The sequence below is a fragment of the Nematolebias whitei genome, chromosome 15 (genome assembly GCF_014905685.2).
Source record: "Nematolebias whitei isolate Nwh7 chromosome 15, NemWhi1, whole genome shotgun sequence".
NCBI lineage: Eukaryota > Metazoa > Chordata > Actinopteri > Cyprinodontiformes > Rivulidae > Nematolebias > Nematolebias whitei.
The window spans coordinates 31,134,941-31,151,176 of record NC_056512.1 but is presented as its reverse complement, the minus strand read 5'-3'; the positions used below and the strand labels follow the sequence as shown (position 1 = coordinate 31,151,176).

The following is a 16,236-nucleotide window of genomic DNA, read 5'->3' as shown; positions in this document are numbered from 1 at the left end:
TATAAACCGGAACCAGAAGCGATGAATATTTTATAATCTAGCTGTTTTGCAAAATCTGTATGCCTCTTTTATATTTGTCTATTGTTGTGGCTGGTGTCCATTGTTGTCGTCATTCTTTGTTGAAATCAGGTCTCTCTTGTAAATGAGTCCTGGAGACTCAATGGGATTAACCTGTCTAAATAAAGGTTGAATGAATGAAAATTTATAGACTATCTTTGTGTACAAGCTAACTGGACCTTTGTAGGTGCTAATATAATGAGAGAAGTCACAAAGTGAAATATATAATATAAATAATACAAATATAAGGTACATATTCTAACTATATATATTGTTTCGCAAAATGACAAGTCAGAAATAAAACCAAACTTTGCAGTGGCAGCTCCTGAGCAAAAATATTTAGTGGGGTGAACATAAATTTCCTGAATCACTAACCTACCAAAGACAATTAATTTTAGCCAAATAATAGAAAACAATATTATTTTTCTTAATGTTATTTTCTGTCCTATTTTTCAACTGAAGCAATTTTATAACCACTACATAACCACGCCCTTTTTGTGTATTGCCAATATTATTAAAACTGTTCAGTGCTTTATTTACACGATTTACACTGTCAGATAATGGCTAGGCTATATTCAATACCTATGAAGAGCACTAATTTATCATATATACCTGCACACACACACACATAATTATTTTTTAGTATTATTACAGAGAACAACACCCTGTAGCTTTCGTAGCATTATCTCGTTATGTTACACAACAAAAACATAAATAAGAATCGAAGAAGCGCTTCTTCTTCGTGTGTTAGCTGCAATAAACATCTTTAGCCATTTATTTTAACGGGCGGGCGTCACCTCAGCAGGCCGAAATAACATCAAGCAGAGATGTTCGGTACCTACCAGAATAACCAGCAACAGAATCAAGGTACTGTACTGACCCAGTCGGAGTCTACTCGTCGTTAAACCGGGACGTGGCCTCCAGGACACACGGCGTTAGTCCAAGCTAACGGTATACCGAAGCTGCTGTTGTTTACTATTCACGGTGTGTGATGACAAAGAGGTGACAGCAGGGGGCGCTGTTACACATTAAAAAACATTACTGATTTCATTTTTGCTTTAATTATTTTATTGTGATTGAAATAATTGCTTTGTTGTTCGTCGTTTCTTCCGTACGGTATTTATTGAGTTATTTATTTATTTTTTGGATGGAAACTACTTCGACATACTCTGATGCATGCTCAATAATCCAGGTAGAAAAAACCAACAAAGTTAAGTCAGGTCCTCTGGACGATTCAAAAAAATAAAAATAAAAAAACTTGTTGAAACGTTTCGTCTTTAATCCAAAATAATTCATCAGTCTGAGGAGCTTATTTTCCTCCTGTCTCTAAGGGAGAGTCCAGCTCAGCCATCCTGGGGAGAAAACTCATTTTGACAACTTACAATCTCATTCTTTCGGTCACTACCCAGAGTTTTTGGTCATAGGTGAGGGTAGGAATGTAGGCCGATCAGTAAACAGAGAGCTTTGCCTTGCAGCTCAGCTCCCTCGTCACCAAAATGGACCAGGACATAGTATACTATTAATACTGTACTGTGAAAGCTGCATCAGTCCATCTCGGCCTGAGTGAGTTACATTTGGTTTAACTTCCTGAGTGCTCACCTGCAGGAGGGGCCATATGAGTTGGGTGCATGGTGCCATGAGTGGCAGCCAATGACGGGGGACCTTAGTGCTCTGACCTGGCTTACTGAAGCTGGCTTTTGGGACATTATGAGCACCCATCCATCCATCCATTATATTTACCCGCTTCTTCATTTTCGGGTCACAGGTTCACTGTTGCCCATAGCAGTCACTGTGCAAAAGGTGGGGGACACCCTGGACAGGTCACCGTGCTGCCCACATTATGATCATGTGTTTGATTATTCTTGTTCAATAATTAAACACATGAAATGATCAACTCTGCTGAAACTAGGCCACTAAGACAGTGTTTTACAGAATCAGTCTCTTCCGAGTGGCCATAATTTAATAGGATTGTTTGTGAGAGCAATGCAATTTACACACAGAGCCGTGGGGACTTCAGTCTCAGCAGCAGTCATTTGAAATTTCATTTCCCAAGTCTAAGAACAGAGGTATTTAAAAAAAAAAAAAAGAACAGAGTTGCCTGGTCAACAAGGATTAGCCAGCAGATATTAGATATATAGCAGTATTATACGGAGCAGAGATTGGAGCTAAAAAGTTCAATTATCGTTTTGTTTAATATACTGAAAACATTGATTATATCATTATACATAATGATGAATAGGGAGGGAGCTGAAGTGAATACAGTATATTCACTTCATATCATGTATATCATTTTATTCATCATCATCATAATTTACTTTATTTCAGACACAATATAAGATCCATATAGAAAACACAAAAACATTAAAAAAAACATCAAAAACACAGAATTAAAAAGTTTTTCTATAAAGGCTCAAAAGCCAATAAGTCCACAAAGTAGAAAAGTATCGCACAGAGCTTAGTCCAGGGTTGGTCAGTGTAGCGATGATACAGTTTTCATATTCAGACAACCTACACATGCATCTATACATGAGGTTACGCAGCACCGCAGGGCAGGCACACCTGCATCTACAAACATTTTGCTTGCACTGCTCCATCGAGGTACTCTTAGCAGCATCCGCATGCCATCATTATATGCCACATTTAGTCTATACATACTGCGCCTTTTATAACGTCTCCACAGGTGAGCGGTATACATAGGAGTGCAGTAGGCCTTAAACAGTTGGATCTTAACTGATTTTGAACACGGTCCAAACCTACGTATCAGCATGTTAGCTTGTCCATAGAGCATATGACATTGTCTGTAAATGTTTCTATCATCTGACAGGTCTGCAGTCACATAGTGCCCCAAGTATTTACATTCATTACTGATTTTCAGCCCGTTGCCCGACAGAAAGAAATCAGGGAACATCAACTCGGAGTCCTCTCTGCTCCGCACAATCATGATGCTGCTGTTCTTAGAATTATATTTTATTGTTAAATCTTCTTCTTTTTTCAGCTTTTCCCTCTTCAGGGGTCTCCACAGCGAGTCATCCTCCTCCATCTCATTCTGTCCTCTGCATCCTCCAACTACCTCCATGTCCTCTCTAACTGCATCCATGTATCTCCTCTTTGTTTATTTCCTGGTAGCTGCATTTCTAACATCCTTCTACCAGTATACCCACTGTTCCTCCTCTGGACATGTCTAAACCATCTCAGTCTGGCCACTCTAACTTTATCCCCCAGTTGTTCACCATGTGCTGTACCTCTGATGATCTCATTCCTAATCTTATCCATCCTTGTCACTACTAAGGAGAACCTCAACATCTTCATTTCTGCCACTTCCAGTTCTGTCTCCTGTCTTTTTGTCAATGCCACTGTCCAGATCATACAACATAGCTGGTCTCACCACTGTCTTGTAAACTTTTCCTTTGACCTTTCCTGACATCCTTTTGTCGCAAATCACTCCTGAAAATTTCTCCTTCCACACCATTCTGCCTGGACTCTTTTTCACCTCTTTACCACACTCCCCAATTTCCGGAACAGTGGACCCCAAGTACTTGAAGTCCTGCACCTTTGTGACCTGCTTCTTGTACCTCACTGTTCCACCTGTCTCCCTCTCATTCACACACATGGACTCTGTCTTATTATGGCTGACTTTCAGTCCTCTTCTTTCAAGTGCATACCTCCACCTCTCTAAGTTCTCTTCCACCTCTTCCCTGTCCTCCCCACAGATCACAATGTCATTGGCAAACATCATAGTTCACAGGGATTCTTGCCTGACCTCATCTGTTAGTCGGTCCATCACCAGAGCAAACAAAAAGGAGCTCAGAGCCAATCCTTGATGCACTCCCACCTCCACCTTGAAGCTATCTGTCACTCCTACAGCACATCTCACCACTGTCCTGCTGTCCTCATACATGTCCTGTACCAGTCTAACACACTTCTTTGCCACTCCAAATGTCCTCATGCAATATCACACCTCCTCCCTCTGCACCCTGTCATATGCTTTTTCTAAATCTAGAAAGACACAATGGAGTTCTTTGTGATCCTCTCTGTACTTCTTCATCAGCATCCTCAAAAAGCAAAGATGGCATATGTGGTGCTCTTTTTTGGCATGAAACCATACTGCTGCTCACAGTCACCTCTTGTCCAAGTCTAGCTTCCACAACTCTCCCAGATCTTCATCATGTGTAACTCATCAATTTAATTCCCCTGTAGTTGCTACAACTCTGTACATCACCCTTGTTCTTAAAAATGGGCACCAGCACACTTCTCCATTCCTCTGGCATTTTCTCACCCTCAAATATGTCATTGAATATTTGAGTCAAAAACCTCACTGCCATCTCTCCAAGACATTTCCAAACCTCCACTGGTAAATCATCAGGTCTCCAGTCCATCACAGGGCCACATAGAAACAAAAAAGACAAACAACCATTCACTCTCTTACTCACACCTAGAGACAATTTAGTTACCACTTAGCCTAACATGCATGTTTTTGGTCAGTGGGAGGAAACCAAAGTACCTGAAGAAAACCCAATCATTCACAGAGAGAACAAGCAAACTCCACCCAGAAAGGTCCCTGACCGGGTTTTGATCTGGCGACCTTCTCTCCGAGAGGCAACAGCTCTACCAACTGAGCCACCGTGCTGCCCACATTATGATCATGTGTTTGATTATTCTTGTTCAACATTCAAACACATGAAATGGTCAACTCTGCTGAAACTAGGCCACTAAGACAGTGTTTTACAGAATCAAAGTCTCTTCTGAGTGGTCATAATTTAATAGGATTGTTTGTGAGAGCAATGCAATTTACACACAGAGCCGTGGGGACTTCAGTCTCAGCTGCAGTCATGTTAAATGTCTCCATTTCCCAAGTCTAATAACAGAGGTATAATAGTTGCCTGCTCAGACCAGCTGGTACCTGATGCTGGACAGGGACAAGAGCTGGTGTGGACAGCTCAGAGAGACTAAACCTGGACTGGGGTGAGTGGACAGAAAGCCTTTTCAAGCATGAAGAGCTTCAGCTGGATGTGTGACTGATTAGGATTGTGGTAATCTCCCATTGGGTTTAAAGTGTAGACTTGATGCATTTGCAACATGTATGTGTAAATGCACATGTTGATAATCCTGCACATGTTATAACAGTTTGTGTTTGTGCACGTTAAAGCATGTAGGTGTATTCAGTACTTAACTGTATTCACTGTTTTCAATCAGCAGAGGTGGAAAGCACACCTAATTATCCATCCATCTCTTTCGCTGTGTTATGTTTTATTCAACATCCTCCTCTAGTATAGTTTCTTTCATTCTTAGTCCCATTTCTTTCCACTCCACTCAATATTTTTTGAGTGCCAGTTTTTAATTAGTGAGTAAAACGAAAGAAAGGACAACTCACAGCTCAGCCTCAGTGACCTGCGTCTTTATAAATCCATGCTCCTAATTTACATGAAAACAAAACACCTCAGGCATCGCATAAGACATTAGTATTCGATGTCAGCCAAAGCTTGACAACTTTCTGATAAAAGTGAATGATTTTAAACAAAATCCCTGAGACTTTTCACATGCTGGGGTCTGCATTATCCCCCTCTGGACTGTTCATCTCTGTTTCTCATCAGCTGTTCCTCTCATTTTTAGGACTGGATAAACTGCATGACCTCTTTATTCAGCATTTTGATCAGGAGTAAAGTGTTTCAACAATTTTCTGCAGACCTTTATGGTCTTTAAGCATGCCCAGGGGCCAAATGTTAAATCTGGTTAAGACCTGTTTCAAGTCCCCAGACAGTGTAATCATGATGTAATCATGAAGTTAATAACGTTCTCACACACACACACAATGATGACCTGCAAACAAGTCCTACAACTGGCCTCATACACACCCTTTACCACAGAAAATACAGCCAGGAGGAGGAATTGGAACGGAAATATACATACACACCACCTGTTCTGGTTTGAAGATCATCTTTAGATTAAAAACTCAAATTTAGGCAATGCAAAAATCTATCCATGCCCAATGAAGTAATCCAAATTCAACAAGGTTATATGAGCTAGTGATGATGTTGTATATTCATCACAGGATGATTTAACCCTTTAACGCCTCTGGATGATGCAGTGAGCAGCAGAAAAACTTGAGCCGTAGTGCCCAGTTTTTGTCAGTGCTCGTCTTCTGCTGAGGAATGATGAAGTTGTAGCAGTTTTAGTGACACCTTAAAAATAATGTCACGCACAATTGTAATGTTCTGGATCACTTTCAGCTACTACTGCAAGAATTTTAGCTTATTATCCATAAAACTGACAGTTTTATCAATTTTTGTGTTGGCTATGTCGATTAGCTATGATGGCCGTCTTGAATCAAGTTGACTCCAAAATCAGCTAAGTAATCAGTTGTAGATGAGCCAGTGATTACTTTATGAAAGTTTTATTAAAATATGTTCATGACTTATAAAAATACATTGCCAATGGTACAGACAAACATTCCTACACAGACACAGGCAAAAACATTATCTCTCTGTCTTCAATAGCAGACAATACATTTTTTTTGTGCAATACAATATAATTAAACAAGCAAGTCAATATAATACAAAAGTTCAAACATTAAACAGACTGTGACAAGTGATGGATACGAAATAAAAAGCTTTAAATTTTATAAAAACAATCCAAAAAATGTTTTTTTAAGTTAAAAGTTAAAAGCATTTACATATTTTCCATTATGTCCTGATGCATGCTCAATAATCCAGGTTGAGAAATCAAACAAGGTTGAGTCAGGTCCTCTGGAAGGATTTTTTTTTGTTGAAACATTTTGTCTTTTACACAAGATTTCTTCACTATAGCGCTGGAAGCAAACTCAGTCTTACAAGGAGCACCTTCTCATGGTGGATCAACTAGTTTGTTGGTGACAGCCAAAACTAGTTGTTCACATGGAAACATCAGTCTTCAATTTCATGCATGATCGTTAGTGCACTGATGGCCACTTGCTACTCACAGAGAGCTGAGTGATACTTGCAATAACAGCATTGAAAAAGGGTGATGGTTGGACACGGAGGCCTCTGTCCCTGTTTAACAATGGATAAGTTATCTTCACAAAGATGACTTCTTTCACTACTCTCTTAAACCAGCATTCCTCTCTATCAAGGATGTGAACATCTTCATCCCTGAAGATCTGGATCTTTAGGATGGACCAGCCTTTGCCATAATGTAATTTGGGATTTGAAAACCAATGGGACATCATGTTTAGAAAAGTCTCAGTTTCTCTGAAACTCCCACAACAAACGAAATGACCACGGGACTGGGTTCCTCCATTTCACCTGATGGTTGGCTGGAGTCCTGTTTGTGTTTCTTATCTGCTTTCAGGAAGGCCCAGTTAGGTTATAAACATTGCTCCAGGGCCTGTCATGAATGGGATTTCTCCTGCTCTCTGACGTTAGTGGGGATGCTGTCCACACTTTGGTACAGAGTCCTGATTACTCCTAACTTGTGCTTCGGTGGATGAGTCACAGACGTAACCTTGTTAGAATTGCCCTTATGTTTGCTGAAGGAAAGGGAAAGGCGGTCTGAGATTGCATCATTGTATGTTCCTGTGTAATGGTGAAATTAGTTCTCTGCATTTTTTTAAATTTTTTTTGCATTTACCCTTTATTTATACAGATAGTCTCAATGAGCCACAAGGACTCATTTTCAAGAGAGACCTGTTTAGGGAGCAGATGGTGGGGGTTGAGGGCTTTGCTCAGGGGCCCAGAGTGGGACGAATGAGGGTGGAGGGAGGTGTGGGTGTTCCACCTTTTCCACCAACATTTTTTGATGTTGACGGTACTGGGAGTTGATCCTGCGACTTTCCGATTACAGGCCCATCTTCTAACCTCTGTGCCACAGAGCAGTGGGCAGCTATATAAGTGCCCGGGGAGCAGTTAGGGATTGGTTGTCTTGCTCAGAGATACCACGGCGTGTGGATATGACTGAGAGTCGAACCGCGACTTCCTGTACCCACTGCCAGCACCTGGCTCATATGGCCCCTACTACAGGTGGTGGGGCCAACAGGAAGGCAAACCCATGTTTCTCATGTGAGATGAGCCTGACTGGGCCACATGGGTACAGACCAAGTCATCAGGCACTCAACAACGAGCCCCTCCCCCAGGCCTGGCTCCAGGGTGGAGCCCCAGTAACCCACATCCAGGCAAGGGACATCGAGTTCCTTGTTTGTCTTTGTCTGTACAAGTGTTTTGAATCGCTTTATCTGACCTGTTACCTTGGACCAATCTGGCATGGGAGACCCTCCCTTGCCCCTGACATCATAGCTCCTATGGATCATCCAAACATGCACAAACTCCTCCACCACAATAAGGTGGCGATTCAAGGAGAATATCTTTATTTATTTATTTTGCTGTTGTATTGGTCCTGTTCAGGATCATGGGGAGCTGGTGCTTATCTTCAGCAGTCATTGGACAAGAGGTGGGGTACATCCTGGACAGGTCCAACAGAGAATCAGTTGAGACACACCACCATGAGCATGAATGGTGGTCTGTCTTCTGCTTCTGTGTCAATTAGGTGGTTAATATCTATCTTCGTCTTTATTCAGCTGTTCCCTTTTCAGGGTTAGCCACAGTGAGTTATCCTCCTCTATCTCACTCGGTCCTCTTTAACTAGTGCTGTAGGAATTCTTTTTTAAAGATTTACACTGTATACGGGTCTCAGACCAAGGTTCGATCCTGCAACCTTCTCACTGAAAGGTGACAGATCTCCAGAGCCACCGTACTGATAAAAAAAATACACATTTAAATCCTTAGGAAGTCTATTCTTTTTATTTTATACCGCCATTATTCTGTGCAGAGTCTATCCCAGCAGTAAATGGGTGAGAGACACATTTACTATGGCAGGACAGGCAGGGGCGCAACTACATATTTTTGAGGTGGATGCGAACACATCATCGGCGCCCCCCCCACCCGCTCCTTTTTACTTGCCGCCTCATACAGCTTAGTCATGCACTTAGAAAATACAGTAGTAATATTACAGATTTTTTTAATGTTACATATTATATCAGGTGATCATTTCAATCATAAACAAATAAGAAGTTTTATAAAGTACAAATATATAACAGTAGTGGTACTCAGTCAGTGCTCAACATTTTATGTAGCGGAAATATGACATCTTAACAGCCTGGAGTCCATGTCAGAGTTTTAACATTTATGACATTTAAACTGTTACATTCCGTGACTTTGCATTTGCCCATTTGTCAAGTATAACATCAAATGAAATAGACCGTGCCACACTGTTTTCAATAGAGATCACTGCTAACTGGGACAAGCGATCATTGCTCATATTTGAACGAAGGTATGTTTTGATGAGCTTCAGCTTGCTAAATGATCTCTCTGCAGATGCAACTGTCAGAGGCATGGTTAAAAATACTCTAAGGGCTACTGTCAAATTTGGAAATACCAAATCAAGGTCCTCTTGAATTAGGAAATTTAACTTTTCTAGAGCCTTGTAACCCTTCAGTAGACGGCTTGCTGGGTATATTTCTTGAATGATATCTCTTGAAACATCACAAGTGGTCAGGGCATATGTGGTCACTGATTCCTCCAGCTCAGCTTTTGTCATGTGCTCCATTTTAGTGATGAATTTAAATTTCTCAGACACAAGTTGAAAATTGGAAAACCTCTCAGACAGCTCTTGGAGGAGTGTGTCAACAATAACATTGAAAACCATGCACCTGAAGTGCCTTGTGGGTTCCTTTTCATGATGACCAGTGCATGAATTGTCATCTGGGAAATTCTTTTGCTTCCTAAGTCGTTTCTCTTTGAACTTAGGAGAAGCATCCATTTCGATGGCTATTTTGCTTGCAATGTCAAGTGACTTCTGAAAGCCCTCTTCTCTATATTTGAAGATAAAACTGCTTCAGCTGAATTTTTACTTTAAAAAAAAAAAAAAAACGCGCCGAGTGCGTTCTCTTAGGGGCGTGTTCACAGCCACCTGTGGGGGAAGGGAGAGCGATAGGAGGGGAGGTGAAGCAGCAGAGGGGAGGTGAAGCAGCAGAGGGGAGGTGAAGGAGCAGAGGGGAGGTGAAGGAGCAGAGGGGCGCCTAATCAGTGCTGTTCCCCTGTTATTGATCATTTAGAAAATGCCTACTAGAAAAACATTTTTTCTACAGAGGGTTTTGGCGCCCCCTGCAGTGCAGCGCCCCTATGCGTTGCATACGCTGCATACCCGCTTTTTGCGCCACTGAGGACAGGTCACCAATCATTCACAGATCCACACAGTGAGAATCACAAACATACATACACACATGCACACACACAGAGCAAGAGAGAGAGAGAGAGAATTTAGAGTTACCAAGGAACATGCCACATATTTTTTAGGAAACTGAAGTGCTCGGAGAACATCCTCACAACCCACACACACACACGCACGCACACACACACACACACACACGCACGCACGCACGCACGCACGCACGCACACACACACACACACACAGTGGGCAGTTGGCACTATCGCAGTTCATATGAATGGTGCTTTTTAAACCTTAGCCTTTCTCTTTTACATTACACAGTCATGTACATAAATGTATATAGTTTTTTGCACATGTAAATAAAAGCCGCAGATAGCAGTAGCATTTCCAGTCCAGTCTGGGCCACTTGCATCAAAGATTTTACAACATCAATGCTGCTGCAAATGCCCATAATAACCATTTAATTCAAACTAACAGTGATACTGTTAGCTATAAAACAGCTATAAAAGTTTATAAAACCCTGTTTGCCTCAACACTTCTGAGTTTTTTTTTTGTTTGTTTGTTTTAGAAAAAAATGGTTTCAGATGGCTTTTATTCACTTTCAACCCACTCAGTCTAGCTGTTAGCTCATCAAATGGACTGAATTTAGTTCTATTTCACAAAACAGATTGATCAAAAAGCTATCTACAGCAGGTAAGGTATTAATTGTTTATATTTCTACAGAATCCCACTTATATTGCTTTTAGAGTGGTTGAAGGTGAAACAGTTAGAGGGACAGCCATTCAGTGTGGCCGCGCTTTGTTTTGTTATGTATTTTTTATTGTTTTACTGCAATCTTTTCTTTGAGCTTTTTTAAAAGTAAAAAAATACATTGAATGCATACATTACTACTGCAGACACAGTCTCTTTCCATCCACATCACCTGGATAGATTTAGACCACAGGGTCTAAATGGGCAGCACGGTGGCGCAACTGGTAGAGCTGCTGCCTCTCAGCGAGCAGGTCCTTGGTTCAAACCCCGGTCCAGGGGCCTTTCTGGGTGGAGTTTGCATGTTCTCTCCGTGCATGTGTGGGTTTTCTCCGGGTACTCCGGTTTCCTCCCACAGTCCAAAAACATGCATGTTAGGCTGATTGGTAACTCTAAATTGTCCCTAGGTGTGAGTGACAGAGTGAATGTTTGTTTGTCTCGTTTGTCTCTATGTGGCCCTGTGATGGACTTGCGACCCGTCCAGGGTGTACCCCGCCCCTCGCACAGTGATTGCTGGACATGGGCACCAGCGACCCCGGTGACCCAAAATGGAATAAGCGGGTGGATGGATGGATGGGTCTAAATGGCTCCATCTTTCCCCAGCTGCTGGAAACTCCTCCACAAAGTTGCACAGGATGCTTCAGACCTCCTTCTCCATCCTACTTACTCAACCATCTGATAAACCGGTGGTGGGCACGCACAGGTGAACAATTATGAAGTAAATATTTCACACCGAGGTAGGAAATCAAAGCAGTATTCAAATCATGAAACTATGAATCTTCTTGCTGGAATATCTCGCAAATCAAAGTAATATTTTTATTATCACATCAGTATAATTTACTGTCATGTTTGCGTGTTTTGTGATGTCTGTGTCTACATGTGATTAGACCTGTCATGATAACAAATTTTGCTGGGCCATTGACTCAGAAATTATTGCGATAAATGATAATATTGTTTGAAATTTGACAATAATGACTAATTATTGTCAAATTTATGAAGAAATGTTGGTTAATTTGTTTTGAATGTAGTATCTTTTTTGACCACCGGATGGCAGTATAAGACTGAACCAAAGGATGGATAGTGAGGGAGCGAGCAGCGTATCTCTGGCGAACACTTGATGTGGTTTGAGCTCTTTAGCATGGCATTTTTCACACAAAGCTTTTAATAAAAAAAAAAATTGTAAACAAGTTCTCAGCTTCTTTTTGCAGAGAAAAACAACTTTTTACATGAAGGCACGGGTTTCAACCGTGAATTTTGGAGCTTTGACAAGACAGAGGTTTTTTTTCTTGAGGTCGGCCTGTTAGCTTAGCTTGTAGCTTAGCTTTTCAGCTTAGTTGCTTTTAACGATCCAAAAACGTGATTTTTTGACGGATAAAGTAGATTTTAAAGAAAAAGGGAGGGGTCAGGGAAGAACACCAAAGTTGAGCTTTTTGTCACCCAGTGTCTTCAGTAGAAAGAGAGAGACACAAAGAAACGATAAAGCCAATAAATGAAAATGAGGTTGATAATTTTCATTTAGCATGTGATTGATTTATTGTTTATTGCGACAGGCCTACTTTTGATTATTTTTGTGTGGTTCTCTGATCCTGTGTTTCCAGTTCCCCCAGTGTTTTTTTTTTCTTTCCCCCCAGTGTTTCTCTCCTCATTCCTGCAACTCTCACCTGTTCCTCGTCGTCTTTCCCCACGTCATCATGTCTCGTTAGTGTCCCTGTCATGTTCTGTTCCTCGTAAGTTCTGCTGCCTCGTCAGCTTTTGATTTGAGTTTTTTGTTTGATAAAAATATATTCTTTATTTATCTTCGAGTCCCCTGTGTCTATTTGCATTTGAGTTCAACGCCATGCTGACCATGACAATTTGCCATAATATCATGAAGCTTGCAGTTACAGATATTGGTGTATGAAGGTTTTAAGTCTTAAACTGGTGCCGAAAAGCAGGCAGGCTCTACCCTTGAGGGGGTCTTTTACAGCTCGCAGCCACTTTTGAAGAATCACTTTTTTCTGTTCGGCATTTCTCTGTGATCAATTCACGTCATCTGGCTATATTTTATTTAACACATAATTGTTGTTCTCCCCTTCCCATGTCCCCTGCAGCTCATTTGCTCACATGTTGGAGAAAAGATTTAGGAGCATGTGATTGCTCCTTTCCACTCCACTCGCTCGTTCCCACGTCTAATTCAAGTGGCGAAAAAAGGCCATTCATTACCGGGGCAGTTTCTGTGATCAGTTCTTCATCTCAGACAGTGGCTAGCTCATAAAAGATCAAGACGACATAAATTAACTTCTGAGGTGTAAAGATGAACCATTTTCCTCTTTTGTGATCTCCAGCTTTTTATTGTACATGACTGGTTTTCCTCATCAAGAAACCTGTTCCTTTTTTCTTTTTTGGGGGGGTACAACTATTTGATTCTACCTCCTGTGAGGTCTGTATAACAGCTCAAAAGATGTCGTTTCAGTGATATATTGTATCTCACTCCGACAGCAAAGAGTGGCTCTGATTCTTCAAACCTGTGGAGAGGTGATGTGCTCTGATAGTGCTGAGGAAGCACAGCTGACAGCTTTCTGAATGGACATTATGTTGGACTGTGTGCATGCCAAGGCTGCTTTGATGCAGACTTTCTGCACAAGTAGCAAATCCAGAAAGCCTGAGGCAGTCTGAAACATAAATCATTACATAATAAGTAATGAGCCCCGTGCACTGGCAAGAATGAATTAGTTATATGACATATGAATTAGTTATGGGGTATGAAAGCGAGATGTGAAGGAAGATCTAAGATGATAGAAATCAGTTGTCTTACAGAGTTTATTAGCACATTTAACTTTTTTTCTGCAGAACACTTCTGGATGCTATTTCATGTAACACGAAGATCTTTTTAACTCTTTATCAGGAACAATCTGCTGCAAAATCAACCTGCAGATAACGTGGCGTGGCGATTGTTCTTTTTCTAACTCAACACCTCATGGGTTGTTTTTATGCAGCACATTACAACCTGCTTGAGGAATAGTTAAACTCCTGTAGTCATGAGAACAACAGCATTTGAAGTGTCAAAATGGTGCCTTTTAACATGATTGTGATTTTCTGCAAATGATGCATTTTAATCTCAGATAGGCCCACTTTTAAAAAATATATATTTAAACCTAAATTGTCAAACTAATCTGAAAAGCAATGTGTTAGTATAACAACAAAGTTGGGTCCATTTTTGTGACACCATTGCATATTTTGCACCTAAGAGTCATTTTATTTTGAACCAATCGAAGTGATAGTATTAACTGAAGGAATGTGTTTCACTCGCTGCCTTTCATGCAACATTTTTAAATTCCAGATGACCTGACTGAAAAATGTTGGATTGTATACCTGGATTATTGAGCATGGACTTCGTTAATTTTTAAATTACGATCATACAATGTTGATAAATGACAAAGTTTAAGACATTTTGGTCAAACCTTGTAAATAGCATGATGCTTAATCTCACACAAGAGCTTGCTCCATCAGTTGGCACTCAGATTATATGTCGGGAATACCTTTAAACTACTGCACACACAAAAATGGCTTAGTATTTGGGAAACGGAGTTCTAGCCATTTTTGGGCTGATTAAGGGTGATAAATTGTGGTGGCCACATAGTGTTGATTTCAAAACATATTCAGTAGCAGATATTTATTTAAAGACTTTTCTTTGAAAGTTTCATTAAAATCCTTGCAGAAGTTCACGAGATAATTGGCTATCATAACAGATGAACACACACACCAAGGCAAAATTATTGTGTGTATTTCACCTTTCGGCAGCAGGTGATAATTAGTGTTTTTGTTGGGTTATATCATTATGAAATATGCAACACCTTCTGGTCTCCTTGGAAACAGTAAATTAGCAGATGACATTTAGCTCATCTTTAATGATCTGCACAGTTTGAATGGTAAGAAAGGTTCGTTTTGACAAATGTCCACCTAAGCATATTTATTTAAAATAATCTTAATAGTTTGTTTTCGGTCCAGTAAAACATGTTAAAAAATATGGACTATACATCTTATGAAAAGTTATTTTTATTATTTTATTATTGTTTTACATTACTTTTGTGCTCATTGTTTTATTTAACATAAAATATATTTAAAAAGCAAACAGAGTCTCTCTGGGTGTAACTCAAATATTGGTTAAGATGTGATAATGCAATTTATTTATTTATTTTACAATGAGAATTTCTCATTTTGCCTCAAGCATTTGCAAGAGACCATAGATTTCATTAGTTGCTATTAGTTCTGGATTTTTTTATTTTTTACAAATACATCATTTATAAGGAGCAACAGTTAAATGTTTCTCACGTGTCTGCACATTACAGTGAATGAGGCTGACTGAAGAAACTTAAAAATGAGGGAGAGAGAAAACAAAGATTGAATGTTGTCAAAGTAGAACTGAGACTAAGACAAACTGACTCAAATCAGGCTGCAGCTACTGTAAATGTGATGATCGCAAATGATTTACCTGAAAAACACGTTGCAACCAGCAACACAGATCGCAGTGTGTGTGTGTGTGTGTGTGTGTGGGGGGGGGGGGGCTTAAATGGTCTATCCTGTGATCAAAAGCAACTGTCAGTTTGATGAATATTTAATCAATCAAGTTGTGAAAAGACTCGTGACAGAAGAGACACCGACATGAAACAAACGTGCACTCTGTCCTTCTCCACAGTCAACTTCTCCCTCCTTTTATCTTCTCTCATCCTTCACATCTGTCTCCTCATCAGTTTGATTATCTCCCTCTTTGTGTCTCGCTCCTCGAGCACCTCCTCAGCCTCCCACCTGCAGCCCCGCTTTGTCCCTCCTCTTTTCCTCCCTCTCTCCTCCCCTTTCCTCCTCCCCCTGCTGCACTCCTCTCAACTCGCTTTCCCCCCACCAGCTCGCACACTCATGCAGCATCCTCCCCTCACCTCTTCTACCTTCACACTCACCTCCTCATTCCACCCTCTCTCCCGTCTTCTCATCGCCTTCCTCTCCATCACCTGCTAACACTCATTATTTCTCGCCTCTCCTCGTGTGTTGTCTCTCCCTCCTCCATCTCTTCCTATTTCCCCCTCCTTCCCTCACACAAACACACACTCGGGCTTTGCTTGTCTTTGAACGTGCACACATGCTTATTTTGATTGGCACCTAAGGACAGACCACCCTCTCTTCCAAACCGGCTATGGTTTGACTTGCCTGGCCAGACTTCTTGACACTGAGCTCAGCTGAGGAAGAGGACAAGGAAAAAGCCC

At 40.8% G+C, this 16,236-nt stretch overlaps 1 protein-coding gene across 1 annotated transcript in view; it reads right to left on the bottom strand.

Moving 5' to 3' along the window:
- The window catches only part of proza (protein Z, vitamin K-dependent plasma glycoprotein a), a gene marked incomplete in the record, with an annotated part of 11,397 nt that extends 10,342 nt beyond the window's left edge, over positions 1-1,055 (bottom strand). Inside the window, 1 exon segment of the mRNA XM_037688373.1 lies at positions 938-1,055.
- Between the last annotated feature and the right edge of the window lie 15,181 nt (positions 1,056-16,236).